The sequence below is a fragment of the Prenolepis imparis genome, unplaced genomic scaffold (genome assembly GCF_030444845.1).
Source record: "Prenolepis imparis isolate NDT839.2.m4 unplaced genomic scaffold, iyPreImpa1.0 SCAF_7, whole genome shotgun sequence".
NCBI lineage: Eukaryota > Metazoa > Arthropoda > Insecta > Hymenoptera > Formicidae > Prenolepis > Prenolepis imparis.
In genome coordinates this window covers 14807022-14826045 of record NW_028141165.1, presented here as the reverse complement: position 1 = coordinate 14826045, position 19024 = coordinate 14807022, and the positions used below count along the sequence as shown (strand labels likewise).

General features: G+C 31.5%; 1 protein-coding gene across 2 annotated transcripts in view; it reads left to right on the top strand.

Moving 5' to 3' along the window:
• Positions 1–4145: 4145 nt before the first annotated feature.
• Positions 4146–19024, top strand: part of LOC145938052 (putative fatty acyl-CoA reductase CG5065) — a 28544-nt gene continuing 13665 nt past the window's right edge. Inside the window, exons 1-2 of one of the 2 annotated variants that reach the window (XM_083041385.1) lie at positions 4146–4319; positions 12242–12397. The gene's annotated coding sequence lies outside the window, so the exon portion shown is untranslated. The remainder of the gene's footprint in view (positions 4320–12241; positions 12398–19024) is intronic. The other variant, XM_083041384.1, reaches the window with a different exon arrangement.

Here is a 19024-nt window from a genome sequence, read left to right as displayed (position 1 = left end):
AATCATACGAATTTGATAATAACTCATATCTTTGCTTCTTTGTTTAAAAATGTATAAATAAATATATACTACAAAAATGAATGATATCATTAAAAAAACTTACCTTTTTAAAAAAAGGTAAAAAAAGGGCACTAAGTCCACACGCCATGTGAAAAAGTGTTATATAAAAAACAGTGTTTTTAAATTATTGTAAAAAAACTTAATATTTCTAAAAAAAAGAATGATATCAAAAAATTGCGCCAAATAAATAAAAATTTATGTTTTATAAAAAATTTATTTGTTTTATTATTTTAAATATTTAAAAAAAGTTACTCAGCCAAATATAAATGTGTATTTTGCAGATTATTATCTGATCTGATATAAAATTTATCACAGAATCATCTTTGTATTTTTAAGAATGATGCATCTGCACAGTCAAAACGATTTAGACCCGGTATTGAAACAATTAAAATAACGAACAAAAACTTGGCGTGCCCGGGTCGGGGCACTAAAATGACATAAATTTCGTAATAAGATTGCTTAAAAATTAATTTATAAAATTTGTTTTTTAAAGTAATAATTGTGTAAAGTAATAATTAAAGTAAGATTCCTTAAATTTTTTAAAAATATTCCACATTGAACGATGTAATTGCGCTACTCGTCTCTTATAATTTTATATTTCAAACTTTATTTGTTAAGCTTGAAATATATTCTTACATTAAATTCTAGAATTTTAATTAATTTGTTGATATTTTACATTTTATGCTATATTATGCTAAGATTATATATTTGTGATTAATTTTATATATATATTTTATTTATATGCAGATACTTGAAGATTGCATGTCAAATTTAATTTTAAAATATTTAATTTTTAATGCCCCGACCCGGGCACGCCAAGTTTTTGTTCGTCATTTTAATTGTTTCAATACCGGGTCTAAGTCGTTTTGACTGTGCAGATGCATCATTCTTAAAAATACAAAGATGATTCTGTGATAAATTTTATATCAGATCAGATAATAATCTGCAAAATACACATTTATATTTGGCTGAGTAACTTTTTTTAAATATTTAAAATAATAAAACAAATAAATTTTTTATAAAACATAAATTTTTATTTATTTGGCGCAATTTTTTGATATCATTATTTTTTTAGAAATATTAAGTTTTTTTACAATAATTTAAAAACACTGTTTTTGTATAACACTTTTTCACATGGCGTGTGGACTTGGCGCCCTTTTTTTATCTTTTTTTAAAAAAGTAAGTTTTTTTAATGTATTTATTTACGGAATTAATTCATCGCTTACACAATCGCATATATAGCATATATAACTGAAGACGAAGAATATATATAATCTTATACTTGACCCTCGTTTTTCATCTCGATAGAGATAAATTAAAGATCCAAAATATCTTAAAAAGAAATATTCATATACACTCGTCAACAAAATTAACGCATATGTATTTTAAGTCAAAATTTCGCATAATTTCAAATAAGCATAACTCCGCTAAAAATGATCGGATTTGAAAAATTTTTGTTTCACTGTCAAGCTTGAAGTCTCTACTTTAAAAACCATTCGTCAGATTTTTAATTTATCCTCCTCCCCCGTACGCCACTGCTTCAAAAGTAAGGACGTGTTTTGTCTAAAAAAAATTGCGTACTTCGACGCACTCCACGGAGTGAAATAAATTTTTTTCGCAAATCTTATCATAACTATCGTAAAATGTGGACTTTTTACTACAAATTTTAAAAAAAAGCAAAGTTTGTACGATTTTTTTTCGCGGAGTTATTACATATGAAAGTTACCCATACATTTTTTTCCATTTAATGACTCCAAACCCTCTCTGCTGTGTGTGTGTGTGTGTGTGTGTGTGTGTGTGTGTGTGTGTGTGCGTGCGTGCGTGCGTATGCGTGCGTGCGTGCGTATGCGTGCGTGCGTATGGTTAGGAGAGGGAAATGTAGGAATGTTCTCATTCAAAATTGTGTGTTCCCGCCTCGTCTTCAGATTACTTCTTCTATACGTTCACGCATATTAATGCATGCTCTAATTGCTGTTTAAGGAATTCGAGCCCAAATTTACACGCACGCACGCACGCGTGGGCGTACACACACACACATACACACACACACTATGCGCCAAATCCAACCAGCAACCTCGTGGTGCGTGTCGGGTAATACTAATGCTGGTGGTAAATGGAAAAAATGTATGGGTAACTTTCGTATGTAATAACTCCGCGAAAATAAATCGTACGAACTTTGCTTTTTTTTTAAATTTGTAGTAAAAAGTCCACATTTTACGATAGTTATGATAAGATTTGCGAAAAAAATTTATTTCACCCCGTGGAGTGCGTCAAAGTACGCAATTTTTTAGAGACAAAACACGTCCTTACTTTTGAAGCAGTAGCGTACGGGGGAGGAGGATAAATTAAAAATCTGACGAATGGTTTTTAAAGTAGAGACTTCAAGCTTGACAGTGAAACAAAAATTTTTCAAATCCGATCATTTTTAGCGGAGTTATGCTTATTTGAAATTATGCGAAATTTTGACTTAAAATACATATGCGTTAATTTTGTTGACGAGTGTATGTTTGACGTAAAATATACTTTGAATCACAGTTGAATATTGATATTTTGGAACGTACATGAAGGAGATGTTAAAAAAGCGTGGAAATGGTTAAGAATATGTTCCTTTGTGAATATTATCGAGACTACGGTGTGAATTGACGTAAGAATTTTTTCATGAATTGATGACGCAAATTCTCTTATTTTCTCTCTTCTTTTTTACCAGCAAACTGTTTTATTTTTTTAAAATTATAATTAAATTTAACTAAATGATATACACAAGAATATAATAAAATATAGGATAAAAAGGCGATGGAGCCTCTGTTTTATAAATTTTTTAATCTTTTTTGACAGAATATGTCTAATTACACTTAAACGAAATATACAATTGTAAAGTGCGCCTTTCTCTTTTCTTTTGCATAATATATGTATATGAATAGGCAATGTAGAATGCAGTGAAAAAAGGGAATAAAAAGTCGACAAAAACATATAATTAAGATTATATGTATATTTAACTTCTAATAACTAATTAAGTAGTTACTACCCATGTATATTTATATACATTTATATAATCAAATATACATATAATCAAGGTTGAATATTAGTAACTACTTAATTAGTTAAGAGTTAAATAAAAAAGTTAATAAACTAAATATATAACTTATAAAAAAAATATATAACTTAACTTAGTTAATTTAAAATGAGTTAATTTTTTATTTAAAAACTAGTTATTTTTAAACTTAAACTTTTTTCCCAAGTTAAAAATTGTTTTCATCTCTGAATGCCATTATATTTTTCTATAAAATCTTAAACATTGGACAATTTTAAATTTTTAATAACGATTTTAAATTTTAATAAGAACATCGATGTATGTCATTCTTACAAGTACTACAAGTATTATGAAATAAATAAAGATACTATTAGTTTTTACTTTTTTCATAATTGTAATTACAAAGAAAAAAATACATTCTTATATAAAAAACAAAATTTTTGTTATTTCGTTATTCATTATCTTATATAAATTTACAAATACATTTTTATAAAAATTAACAAATAAAATATTAAATTTAAAAATTTTAAAGTTATGACATTTTAATTTAATATATATAAATAATATTTTTTTAAATTTAATTTTAATTTAACTTAATTTAATTTAATCTTAACTCAACTTTTAACTGACAATGAGTAAGTTTTTTACTCATGCAACTTTTAACGTAACTAAATTAATTTTATAAGCCATTATAACTTTAACTTAATTTATTGTTAGTTTTAAAAAATATTTAACATTCAACCCTGCATATAATGTTGAAAGCAATAAAAAAGAAAAGTGAGTGAGTGAGAGAGAGGGAGAGGGAGAGGGAGAGGGGGGAGAGAGAGAGAGAGAGAGAGAGAGAGAGAGAGAGAGAGAGAGAGAGAGAGAGAGAGAGAGAGAGAGAGAGAGAGAGAGAGAGAGAGAGAGAGAGAGAGAGAGAGAGAGAGAGAGAGAGAGAGAGAGAGAGAGAGAGAGAGAGCGCGCGTGCGAAATGACACGAGATGCGCAGAATTGAAGCGATCTCACCCGCGCGCAGCGCGATTTGCCGCAGGCAGTTGGCCGCCCTGAAAAAGGGTATCTGGCAGTTCCACCGAAGATGGCGGACTCGGTTGGCATGCGAGGGGCAGTAACTGAGAAACGGCGAGTACGCGAAAAATCGGCAATTCTGTGTTAAAGCGATACTGTCAGCGTTAGCCTAGTTCAGTGTGCATATCATAAGACAAGAGGGGACCCTCGATCGGTTAAGGTAAGGTTTGACATTGATTTTCACACACGATGCAAGAACGGATGCGGAAAGCCGCCTGCCGCCGCCAGCAGCCGCTGCGCTGTGGCCGCGCCTACTTTATCATCGACTACTTCGCTCAGTCTCCCCCTGTACTCCCCTTATATATTATCCGCACTCCTTCCACGAACACACACTTTTCGCGCCGAGTATCGCCCATTCTCGACCTTGGATTCATCTGGCTCGCGTACAGATAAAACACGAACTCTTTTTCCTATTGAGCGAGAGGAATTCTCTTCCCGGAGCGAAAACTGGTGGCGGCTCGACGGGGTGGTCCGCTTTAAAGATCGACCGAGGTTGTGCGAGAGGCGTGAGTTCTCTCACCTATTATAGTATAAGGTATATACCTTAAGCGGCTGAAAGTTAGAACTCGTACTTGGGAATTCGTACGCGATTGTTTACCCTTATTGTTATGATGTTACGGATATTACGGACAGCGAGCTATAATGAGTCTCTAAGCCGCTAACCGTGCAGCCCTGAACCGGGCAGGGCCGCCTCCTAACAATAAGTCACGCCGAAATCGGAACATCCTAGCCTCGCCCTAGCTCGGGCCAGGTCGTCTCTTCGCATTTTCCCTGTTTCTTCTGTTTCTCCTAGACAGAGAAGACAGAATTGTCGTTTGGATCTGACTCAATGCACCTAATAAATACACCGGGCACCTTGTTTTTCTCACTCCTTATTACATTATTGACTTGTTCAATCTGCTGAAGATAACCCAAAGGAAGGATCGAAAGGGTTCAAATTAAATAAAGAATAAGATATTTTAAAACAAGTTTGTCGCGCCTAGCTCTTATATTAGTTTGTTTCCCGAAATTTATATTTATAAATCAGAGATATTTCTCATAACAGACAAAACAGAATTTTATTGTTTTGGTTCGACAATTACCTCAGTGCGATATACTACACTAGATACACCCGATACGTTCTTCGTTTTCTCATTCATTTGCATTAGTATTGACTTGCTGTTCGATCTGTCGAAGATGGTCCAAAGAAAGAATCGAAAGAGTTCAAATTAAATTTAAAAAATATATCCATCCATACATGGTTTTTTTCACTCATGTAATATACCACAATTGTGGAGATGGTATAAGTTAAACGGCGTTGCATACAACTTATTGTTAGCGAACCGTTCATTCTTCTTCCAAGTTTCTAACCTCGATACTTACAATTGCTTGCAATTTTGCGATTAAGCGCACCCAAAGTCTTTTTATCTCGAGTCAGTAAGTCTGCAGAGAAACCTGATCAATACATACTGCGTCATTTCTACATTACTTTTTCATGTCAAAATCTCGAAATTTCTTTTGCATTTTTAGAAGACATTTCTATCTTAATCTGTACATTTACATTAATAAATCGGTTGATATATATGACATTTTAAAAGATAAGATTTCTCGAGATGAGGCGATGGCTTTAACCTACTCAGCGTACTAATGTGAAAATTAAATAATTCTTTTTCACGTGATTTCCAATTTAATCGATTCATGCAAATGCATAAATAATTTGATCGATGTTCATAATTTCTAGCATAACAGGTTCAATATCTTGCATCATTATATATTATTTTATAATAATCTCAGAACAAACAAAAAAACAAAATCCATTGGAAATTGGAGTTTTATTTCTTCCAAATAGAGGATTTTACTTCATTCTTACGTTTGCACAAAAAGCGTAAATAAAACAAAGTGAAGTTTACGACAGATGAATTTTTTTATAGATTGCATGTAAATTATTAAATTATTAGAAATGTTGTGCGCTGCGTGGTATACTTTTAATAATTTATTAGCTTCATATTTATAATCATAAATACAAAAAGTATTGTGTGGCTTAATTTACAATAAATCGGCAATTCCAAATATGTCCAAATTATATAGAGTGCCCAGTGTTGAGTAATATCTAGATACATGTATCTAGATACAATATCTAGATATATTTTGTGTATTTGAGCCTGTATCTGAGATATATTCGAATTGAAATATCTGATATGTATCTAAGATATTTTTAAAGTATCTGAGTATCTGTATCTATATACATTTTAATTTGTGTATTTGTATCTGTATCTAGATACATTTTAAATCTTACTCATCACTGATAGTGACGCGTAATATATTAATAATTATAATATATTATATATATATATATATATATATATATATATATTTCTTTTACTCTACTATTCATATAATTTAAAACTCTCATAAGCTTATTTTATAACTTTTTGCATTATAATAAAATTTGCGTCAGCCTCAGAAATTATTGCATATACTTTCCGTGAATCTTACGATTACATGTGTATATCGTGCACTTTGCAATCTATTCTATGCGTTTTGCATGTTATAAGAGAGAGAGAGAGAGAGAGAGAGAGAGAGAGAGAGAGAGAGAGAGAGAGAGAGAGAGAGAGAGAGAGAGAGAGAGAGAGAGAGAGAGTTTTCTGTTCTTCAAGCGCCTTAATAGTCTGGGAGGCAGCGACACTTTTTGTTGCATCATTTCGGCACAGCTAGTTTATCTTTTTTTACAGTATTTGTGCTAAAACATAGCAAAATAGCCATCAGCTGCTCCATCATGTGTTCAGGACCCGGCGATAAAGTCTGAAATATGTTAAAAAAGATAATATACCTGACTTATACTGTATAAAACGCAAGAAAAATGCAGTCAGTTGATTTATATCGGTAAAATATAGTTTAATGCATAAAATGTAAGAAAAACGCAGAATCAGCCAATCGTCAGAGTGTTCAAACCAGGGACCCGGACCGAACCGGAACCAAAACCGATAACCGTTCCATAATCGTTTTTTTAGTAGAACCGAAACCGTAAACCGTATTAAAATTTTATTAAATTTATAACACCGGAACCATAACCGGATATTTAAATTATTTTCGGTTCTTTTCGGTATTTTTTTCTAATCTTTTGCGCAAATGACGGAAATGTCTGATAACTGCCTCCTCGAATACAACTAAAAACAAATTATTTTTTAAATGTTCTTAAACGCATGTATTATCGCAATAACGATAGTTATGAGGATCGTATATTTTCCGTTATTTCCATATACATGTATATAATTGATATAAAATAAAGCATAACTATCGTTATTGCGATAATACATGCGTTTAAGAACATTTAAAAAATAATTTATTTTTAATTGTATTCAAGGAGGCAGTTATCATGACATTTCCGTCATTTGCGCAATACATATAATATATATAATATAATATAGATACATATATAAATATATTTTCGTGTATAATATGAAGTGTTGTTTATTTATATGTCAAAAAATTAATAATAATTTTTTAGTCATATAATTTAGAAATTAATTTAATTAGAAAAACAAAAAGTAAAAATTTTAAAAACCGGAACCGTAATCGAAAAAATTGTAATTTAAACGATTTTGGTTTCCTTTATTTATCAAAAAACCGAAACTGGAACCGGAACAGTTATTAAATATTTTATTAAACCGTAACCGAAACCGAACCCTAATTTTGTTTCGGTCCGGATCCCTGGTTCAAACGTCTAATTGACGCGCAATATTATTTCAAGGTATGATATTTATCGTCTGGTCCTGAACACGTGATGGAGCAGCTGATGGCCATTTTGCTATGTTTTAGCACAAATACTGTAAAAAAAAAATAATAAACTAGCCATGCTGAAATTGACGTAAAATTAATGTCGCTGCCTCTCGGACTATAAGCAATATATAACCTAAGAAATAAATGAGAAAATAAAATATAAATATTAGGCCCGTTCTACAATACGTCGTATGTCGCAGTCGGATGTCGGAACGTAAGCGATGGTCCAATGAGAAAATTTCTTTTTCGAAAACGATATTGGGGTGGAATAAGTTTTTTTCGCAAATCTTATCATAACTATCGTAAAATGTGGACTTTTTACTACAAATTTTTAAAAAAACCAAAGTTTGTACGATTTTTTTTCGCGGAGTTATTACATATGAAAGTTATTCATACATTTTTTCCATTTAATGACTCCAAACCCTCTCTGCTGTGTGTGTGTATGTGTGCGTGCGTGCGTATGGTTAGGAGAGGGAAATGTAGGAATGTTCTCATTCAAAATTGTGTGTTCCCGCCTCGTCTTCAGATTACTTCTTCTATACGTTCACGCATATTAATGCATGCTCTAATTGTTGTTTGAGGAATTTGAGCCCAAATTTACACGCACGCACGCACGCGTGGGCGCATACACACACACATACACACACTATGCGCCAAATCCAACCAGCAACCTCGTGGTGCGTGTCGGGTAATACTAATGCTGGCGGTAAATGGAAAAAATGTATGGGTAACTTTCATATGTAATAACTCCGCGAAAAAAAATGCTTTTTTTTAAAATTTGTAGTAAAAAGTCCACATTTTACGATAGTTATGATAAGATTTGCGAAAAAAATTCATTCCACCCCGTGGAGTGCGTCAAAGTACGCAATTTTTTAGAGACAAAACACGTCCTTACTTTTGAAGCAGTGGCGTACGGGGGAGGAAGATAAATTAAAAATCTGACGAATGGTTTTTAAAGTAGAGACTTCAAGCTTGACAATGAAAAAAAAATTTTTAATCCGATCATTTTTAGCGGAGTTATGCTTATTTGAAATTATGCGAAATTTTGACTTAAAATACATATGCGTTAATTTTGTTGACGAGTGTATATTAGAAAGATATTAGATTTATATTAGAAAAATTAATATCATCTAAGAATAAAAAATCTCTATTAAAATAAAATTTTTTGGTTCATAATGTCCTCTTTTACAGTTTGTAGCATATCTATTATTCTCATAGCAACAGTTATTTCCAAAATTAAATAATATATATGCAGAGTGTCCAAAATTATGGAATATCTTTTTAATAACAAATTCTCAATCAATTCTTAAACAAGTTTTCAGACTCAGCGAAAATGTCAGAAAAAGGTCAGAATTTTTTGAAAATTTGTGCATCATGTATATCTTTGTAATTAAAGTTTTAATTAAAATTTTATTGAAATAAATTTCATCTGATTAATTAATCAAAGAACTATAGTTTTGTTTATCTGTTAACTTTATAAAGTTTAGTTTGCAAAAAGTTCTTCTCTTTTTCAATCGCTTATAATTTGAAAATTTTATTGATATCTCAACATTTTTACCGAGGAAAAATCATCTCCAATAGAATCTCTTATTAGAATCTGTTTAAAAGGACATTCAGTAGTTTTGGAACACCTGTATCCCAACACCTAATCTATCTAATCTTTTAATATAAATTTATATTTTATTGATGTGCTTATTTTGAAAAAAGAGGAAATCTAAATAGAGCAAGCAAAATGGTAAATAAAATATATATAGGACTTATCACAAATCTAATTTCATACACAAGTGACATTTATAAAAGAATATTTGGCGTTAGCGTGATTTTATGTAACAACAATAAAACAAATGCGTTAAGAATTTAATTAGGGTGTCTTAATACAATAAAATTCTAGTGGCCGTATTCTCAGCACTACGCAAACGTTTGCATAACGCGTGTTTAAGTAACGTCAAGCGCGTCATGTAGAACGCATTTATAGAATACAAAAGTTATGAAGCAAGCATGTCAAATCTTTAACACGAATGTTAAAAAGTTACAAAATATATCTGCTACCTATTGCTGATTACTGATTACAATCATATTCAAACATAACAGATTTATAACTCAATAGAGTATACCATCAGCGAACAAGCGTGTAAATTTTCTTGAATCGTATATAAAAAAAAAAAAAAACAATTTTACTATCTGCGTATTTAATGACGCGATTACCATTGATTATCATTAATTATAATTAGTGTTCAATAATCAGAATCGATAAAGGAAAATGTACTCTTTGTTCGTAGTATTAATATAAATGATTCTAAATCTTTGATAAATTATCATATAGTAATTCAATTGTCGGAACACTTATTTCTATTTTTCTCGTATAAATAAATTAAAATTATAAAATTATAAAAATAATATAAAGGACCCCGCACCGGTCATAGGGGGAAAATGTCTTTCTGCGGATTTGGCTAATTTTTGGATATGTTGTAGTTCTCGTCATTCTGAACAATGTCTCAATGGGCAGAATGATTTAACGAGCCGTTTCCATGCTACAAGCCCTGAAAGGTCCAGATTTAACATGCAAAAGTATAAGTCTTTCGACTCGAAATAAGGAAGGATGGATTTTTTTCTTCAATTCTTAACTGTATTGATGACAATTATTGTTTAGAGTCGTATAAAGACAACGGATGTATGTAGTACAGTCCAATCTATATGGATTTATAATGTATGTCAATTATAAAAGTGGACATATAATGTGTATGTATAAGTTGAATATATATTTATTGATATTATATATATAGTTTATAACATCCGTTGTCTTTATACAACTCTTAACAATAATTATCATCAGTACAGTTAAGAATTGAAGAAGAAAAATCCATCCTTCTTTTTTTCAAGTCGAAAAACTTATATTTTTACATGTTAAATCTGGACCTTTCAGGGCTTGTAGCACGGAAACGGCTCATTAGATCATTCTGCCCATTGAGACATTTGTTCAGAATGACGAGAACTACAACATATCCAAAAATTAGCCAAATCCGCAGAAAGACATTTTCCCCCTATGACCGGTGCGGGGTTTTGTAATTTAAGTTGCACAATTTGTAACTGTATATATTCGTAAAATTGAATTGTATAATAAGCGATATATAATATATTTCGCTAGCGGTTACAAATTTATTAATTTGTTCCAATATTCGGATTATATTGCAATAATGTTGCGTGACAAAAATTGAAATAAACTACCATTCAATTATTACTATACATTGACAATAATTGGTATTAATAAGTTACATTAATTCTGATATCAATTTTTCACGTAACACGGAGAAAGAAAGAATTTTTTCCTTCATCTTTAAATGAAAAGAATGAGAAAACATAAAAGCCACTTTTTTAATCTCATAGTATCTTTAAAGACTTTATCGCGAAACCATTTCTATCAACATACAAATTAATTTCTATTGACGTCAATTCCAGGACTCCTAATCCTAAAACAATTGATAAAAGAAACATGATTTGTAACGTAAAAAAAAGTTTATTAATATACAAATTAATATACAAATTAACTTTTATTGGCGTCAATTCCAGAACTCCTAATCCTAAAACAATTGACAAAAGAAATATGATTTGTAACGTAAAAAAAAGTTTATAAATTACTCGAATTATTTAAATGCTTTTCGACATTATTAAAATCAAAATTAGTTCAATAATTTGAGTTACACGAATAATCGAGTGCGAATGAATAAAACGTATATGAATGAATTGAATAATACAAAAATAGAGGAAAAAAAATATCCGCTGGATTATGTATGTTGATTTTGGCATCATATATTTGGCATTAGGGTGCCCCAATTGACCCAATTGACCTTTCATAATTGTAACTAAGCCTTAAATTAAAATTCTATTAAAGTAAATTCTACTTGAAATTAATTAAAGAATGTGGTTTTCTTAATATTTTATTTCTACAAGGCTTAGTTTGCGAAAAACCTTTTATTTTTAATCGCTTATAACTCGAAAATTATTAGTGCCTCGACATTTTCGCTAAGGAAAAATCGTCTCCAAAATGATCCTAGGAATCTGTCCCTGAAAGGACAATTATGAGTTTTAGAACACCCTGTATATATTTTACATCTGGTGGTCATTTGATTAGGATAATTTGACATTTTTTTACATAAAAAATCGAAAGGCATCTACCTGTAGTATATACCCGTGGTGGGGTAAAGTATATAATATAATGGAGACATCGCGGTGAGGTGACGGTGCACGGAATCGGTTTTAGTAGTGGGAGAAAACGTTGTGCTTTATAACAAGCAGACAGGTATAAGGAACTTGAGTTGGTTTCAGATGCGTTCAGTGTATGTTTCGTTAGTCGTCAGTTAATCTTAGAAGGAGAAGCCGATTCCATCACATTTTATCATCGCCGAGAACGATCTCTTCTTCTCCATCCTGGTATCGATATCGTTCTTCTCGGATGTCCAGCAAATCGAGAGAGGTTGTTAGGTAAGCAAAAATCCTATCTGAGAAAATACTTTGATATACGAGATGTGTGTTGGGAAAAATTTAGAATGCTTTTTGAATCCCGATTGGTCGATTCATCTCAACAGAGCGCGAATGAAGCGTTCAACAGAACGTTTACTGACGTATAGATAAGACGATAAATAATTTTTTATTGCACACATGTCAGTCGTATACTCGTGTCGTCGTTAAATCTATCATCGTACCAAATGAGGAACCCTTTTCATATCATCGTTTCTCAATATATCGTCGATCGAATGATTGATCGAATAATTCTTTTACGCAGAAAGGACGCTCGATGATCTCTTTTTCGAGATAATTCTACATATCCTGCATATATACTGATTGTTGATTATAACACTATTGCGATATCATGTGTGTGTGTGTGTGTGTGTGTGTGTGTATGTGTCTGCAACTTGAAATTAAGGTTGTGGATGTATTTAATTATCGTATTATATTGCCGTTTACGGAAATCAAAAGTGAGACTATTAAATTTCGTGGCTGTGAAATTTGCATCTCGTTATGATCATTCATATTAAAACTTGTTCTTTTTTTAAATGCTTTCTAGAATGAATTTAAAAAAGTTTTTTTTTTAATTTTGATCATTACTCGTGACTTCCGCTAAGCTTGAGTCTCGAGATTTCTTTTTTTTTTATTATTATTTATTACGATCAAACTCGGAAGAAATTGCATATTCTTATGTGTTTGTTTTCAAAATATTGTTTTTTTTAAATATACGCACGTGTCATGCATTTACATTTCTTTATTCCTGCACAGAAGTCATTTCCGTGTTGTCCAAAATTATACAGAAATTATATAGATTTATACAGAAATATACACAAAACACAATAGAATTGATTTATAAACTATGCACATTTATGCAATTATGCATTATACATTTCACTGATATTTTAATTGAATCAATTTTCACTCATTGTCATCGCATATTCTCTCTACATATTTTTTGATATATGTGCATCCACAATAATGTAAATTAATTTGTCCGAGTTAATTGAGGAATAAAATCATGAATATACAGGATGTCCAATAATAATCGTGTAATCTTTCGTGTGCAGGTAGAATAGATTAAATAAAGTAGAAAAATTCTCTACCGTTTCGCGATCTTTGCAATTAATGAGAAATTAAAATTAATTAATGAGAAATTAAAAAAGACCGGTCAATTCGCACAGACATCCCAATTTTATGAAGGTTACTAGACACGCGACGAAACATTGGGAGAAGCGTTCTACAAATAACATATAGAAATATATAGAGTATAGGATCAATATGTACTTAAAATGGATTAAATATGTACTTAAAAAATATATACTTCAATATATAATTCACTATGTACTTGAAAATTCGAATTTAATTCAATAATCAGGTTTTATTTCCTAGAATTCGAATAATACTGATAAGAAGTATAACACATATTTTGCGTCTTGCAAAGTATCGAATCTAGAACAGTGTTATATTTGAATACCTGCGTTATATTCAAATTGTATTACAAAGCTTGCTTTCTATTTCTATAAATATATATCTTGCAATTATAAATATATACAACGCTTTCAAATAAGTAATTAAATAAAGATCTTTCGAAAAATGTATTAAGTCAAAGATCGCGATGTTGAGGAATAAGTAGGTATACCGCGTGTAAAAACGTGTTGGAAATTTATCGGAGAGAATTTTGTACTACAAAAAATAAAAACCAGAACACGCACGATTTGTTTCGACACTTCAATATTTGACAGGTCGATTTGTACTCGCAATTATTTAGCATCTGATCACGATCGCTTTACCAATCGTCCATACCAATTAGACAGGAATGTCTTTCCAGTCGCGTCTCTCAGCCACGCTCTAATGCGTGGCATGCATTTCGGAAGTCAATGTCCCGCTGACACACTTTGAGACGCCAGCCGGATGCAAGGCGTGCTATTGGCCGTTATTAAATATATACGCGCTGTCGTGCAACTGCGTTTTACTATCTACATTTGACGAGGGAACCTGTACGGTTATTATATTACGCAAAAAAAATTTCGCGTTCCCCCAGAACGAGTCAGTCAACAGTTAATCTAAATCAGGAGTGTTATCAAGGAATGTTGTATAAAGTAAATAAAGCGCGATAATTTTTCACGCTTTGGTGTATACCGAGAATAATCTTCTCGCCTCATGTCGGACAGAGAACTTCAATCACCGAGACTATACTTGTAATATCTCCATTCCTTCCTTGAGAGACGCTCTTGCTCTAGAGAAGCCATAGAGTGTTTTCCGTTCAGTCTGTAAGATTTGTACTTTTTACCTGCGCTAGTTCAGAGTTTATCTCTTTTACTCCATATTGAAAGGAAAAAAGATAAATTCTGAACTAGTGTAGCTAGAAAGAATTAACAGACTTTAGATTTGTGTCGACTTGTGTCAGTAAATGGAAAGCATCCATAGTCTTTCTCTAGTGTTGCAACTGTCAAACTGGTAATAATGATTCGCACCAAGTTGAATAGTCCCCCACGCTTGTCGTTTATCTTTATTATTTTCGCTCTTATTCCTGCCCTTTAGATTCTTGCAACATTTGGTAAAAGGCGAATTGCAATCACCGGGCTATACCGGTTTTCGTACACATAAGAGAGGGTTATGCCAAGAGAGTTATGCGAGCGACACGCGCGATATGAGACTTACTTACTTATCTAACCTGGTCATCATCAAGGAGGACACGGATGGTGAGAGTGATGGCCGAAATAAAACCGGGAAAGGAGGAAGGTGGAGGGGAGGTCGATCCCCGGCGAGGGTGGTCGATCGGTTTCGCGGTCGCGGTTGCAATCGTGACTATGGTCACGATCACGTTCGCGCTTCCGCGGATTCGCCGCGTAACGGGTTTATACCAACGTGTAACGGACTAACGCTCTCCGGACGCTCCGTTTCTCCCGGTTCATCGCCACTCTTCAAGTCAGGACAGTGACCTAGAATCGTCCCGCTCGCATGTATCCGTTTCTGTGTCTATATGTCTATCTATATACGAACGTGTTTGTCTACTCGTGTCTATCCGTGTCTTTCGCAGCACTTATCGATACGCCCGACCGAATTTATCCGGTCTTATCCGTCGTAAAAGATTGCGAGAGAAAAGGTGAACAGGATTGTCGAAACGATTTGAAATACCTCTGAAAATGTCAAAATAAATATGTCAAATTAATATAATAAATATATATATGCATATATATGTATATATGTATATGTATACATATATGAGTCGTTCGCTCGAAGATCGACTTAAGTCGACTTAAGTTTTTGCAAAAAAATTGAATTAAAGATTCAACTGTGTGAATTAAGTTATTAATCATTATGTTATTCAGTTTTTATATATTTTTTAATATACATGTTCCTATTTTGCTGGGTAGCAAAATATTTAATAACTTGAATCATTTAGTTGAATCTTCGATTTTTCTGTCCAAAAACTTAAGTCGATTTAAGTCGTTCTTCGAGCGAATGACTCATATATATATATATATATATACAAAATTCGAAATTATAGGCCAACTAAACGAGCAATTATTTGGATGTAGATGAAAATAAAAATTAACAAATAATTATAGATATTATGTTAATCATGAGATTTAAACTACTTTATTAAATGTATACGTTTCGGCTTTACTAAGCCTTCTTCAGTATAAAAATAATCGATGTCTTTGTAAAGAACAAAAAATATGTAAAGTACATTCGTGTCACGATGACGCTAGTCGTGCGCATTATTACAATAATGATTATTAGAGGCCCATTAAATCTATAGAGCATCGTTGTTGAAATGGTGATGGGTAACATTCTGTATGACGCTGATCACTCGGTTTGTTAGACATTTCATCATTGGGAAGCGAATAGTAGCAAGTCCGAAATGACAACGTCCACAGTGTGTGGGTTATTTTGAATGGTATAAAGTGTATAGAAAGATAGATCTTTCTATACACTTTATACCATTCAAAATAACCCACACACTGTGGACGTTGTCATTTCGGACTTGCTACTTTTCGCTTCCCAATGATGAAATGTCTAACAAACCGAGTGATCAGCGTCATACAGAATGTTACCCATCACCATTTCAACAACGATGCTCTATACATAACGATTTAATGGGCCTCTAATAATCATTATTGTAATAATGCGCACGACTAGCATCATCGTGACACGAATGTACTTTACATATTTTTTGTTCTTTACAAAGACATCGATTATTTTTATACTGAAGAAGGCTTAGTAAAGCCGAAACGTATACATTTAATAAAGTAGTTTAAATCTCATGATTAACATAATATCTATAATTATTTGTTAATTTTTATTTATCTACATCCAAATAATTGCTCGTTTTGTTGGCCTATAATTTCGAATTTTGCGTTTACAATATACGAGCCTATTTATAAAATTTTGTATATATATATATATATATATATATATATATATTGTATTAATAAGACATATATTTATTTTGACATTTTCAGTGGTATCCAATAATATATAATAATATATAATATATAAAATATATAGTTTTTTATATATTTTCGAATAGTAGCTTTTACACAAAATTTGCAAACAATAATATAAGATAGACATAATATATAAGCAAAAAAGATACGCGAAGAAATAAGAGAGAAAAATAGAGAAAAAAAGAATGTGATTAATAACCGTCCCTTTCTCTTATAATTCGTCTAACAAGAGAGTAAAATAATATTCTACAAACATTATATTGTATAACTTGTTGCTCTCTTTCTATAAACTTTCATATGTATATATATGTTTAGTAATATATAATATATATGTTGTCATGTCATAAATTCTATTTTATTAAACTTATTTCTTAAAATTATGCTTATAATTTATTTCATTTTATCTCGTATCTTATACAATAAAATATAAAATTTATAATATAAAATTTTAAGATACACTTGACATCAGAGAAATATCTTAACAAATGAATTTATGTATAGATATATCGATATATACGTAAATTCATTTGTTAAGGCATTCTTCCGTTGCCGAGTGTATTTTAAATTTATATATCTTATCGAATTTTTATTCTATTTTATTCTATCTTATCGAAATAAACGTCTAAAATAATTTAATAAACTACTAAAAAGTTTAATAAGCTACTAAAAAGTTTAATAAGCTACCAATAGACATCTTTTAAACGTTTTTTGAACGAAATTCTTATAAACAGCTAATAGACGTTTTCATAAACGTCTTAGAAAAATTAAATTTGAAGGACACAAAAACGTCTAATCGACCAAATTTTAAACGTCTACATAAACCGATCTCTTTGGATAAAAAGTCATTGATTCGACGTCTTTTTAACTGATTATTTCTCACTATTCAAATCGTTTTGACAATCTGGTTCACCTCAGAATACATTTTCATAATCTGACTTTTTTATTATGTAGATTTGGGTTTACACATATTTACGATAAATACGAGGGCAGTTCGATAAGTCAGTGACTTTTACAAGATATGGCACTCAAATCGCAATCTAATTTTATTTCTGATATTTATCATCTTATTTAAGTATACACACCAAGTTTCAAGTAGATCTGTCAAATAGAAATTTTTTGACAGCGTTCTAAAGCGGATAAGTTTGTGTTTTTTGCTAAAATGGTAAAAAGTGAATTTCGTGTGCTAATAAAACATTACTTTTTGCGTGGAAAACCCATTAAGGAAACTGAAGAAAAGCTAAAAAAGTATTATGGGGACTCTGCTCCGTCGCATGGAATGATTCACAAGTGGTTCACTGAATTTCGTTGTGGTTTTTGGTCGATTATGAGCAAGCGCGGCACCCATCTGGCCGACAGCTTCTTCATGCCCAAATGTTTATGCAAGATATTAAAAACACGTTCGTTTGAGATGTTTACCATCTTGGCTATCTCGCGTATCTTCACTCGACGGTCGTCCAATACAATATCATGGATTTTATTGACTGTTTCTTCAGTTGTGACTTCATTCGGACGTCCCGGGCGCTCAGCATCATTCATGCTTGTACGACCACAACGAAATTCAGTGAACCATTCCATGCGACGGAGCAGAGTCCCCATAATACTTTTTTAACTTTTCTTCAGTTTCCTTAATGGTTTTTCCACGCAAAAAGTAATGTTTTATTAGCACACGAAATTCACTTTTTTCCATTTTAGAAAAAAACACAAACTTATCCGCTTTAGAACGCTGTCAAATAATTTCTATTTGACAGATCTACTTGAAACTTGGTGTGTATACTTAAATAAGATGGTAAATATCAGAAATAAAATTAGATTGCGATTTGAGTGCCATATCTTGTAAAAGTCACTGACTTATCGAACTGCCCTCGTATATGCTATGCCATTATGCAAATATATTTCTCTTGCAATTTACATAAAATATCGATTATTTGTATTTTATTTTATTTTTGTTCACATTCCACCTATGTATATATTTTTTTTACATTGAGACATACTGAAAATCAGAACGACGATAAAATATGTGTAATCGCGGAAAAAGGATACAGGTTTAACTTTTCGTCCTTTTTATTGTTATGTAAAACTACATTTATCTGGACGCTGATGTAAAATTTTGTAATTAGCAGTTACATGTCATAAAAATTATCGACACTAT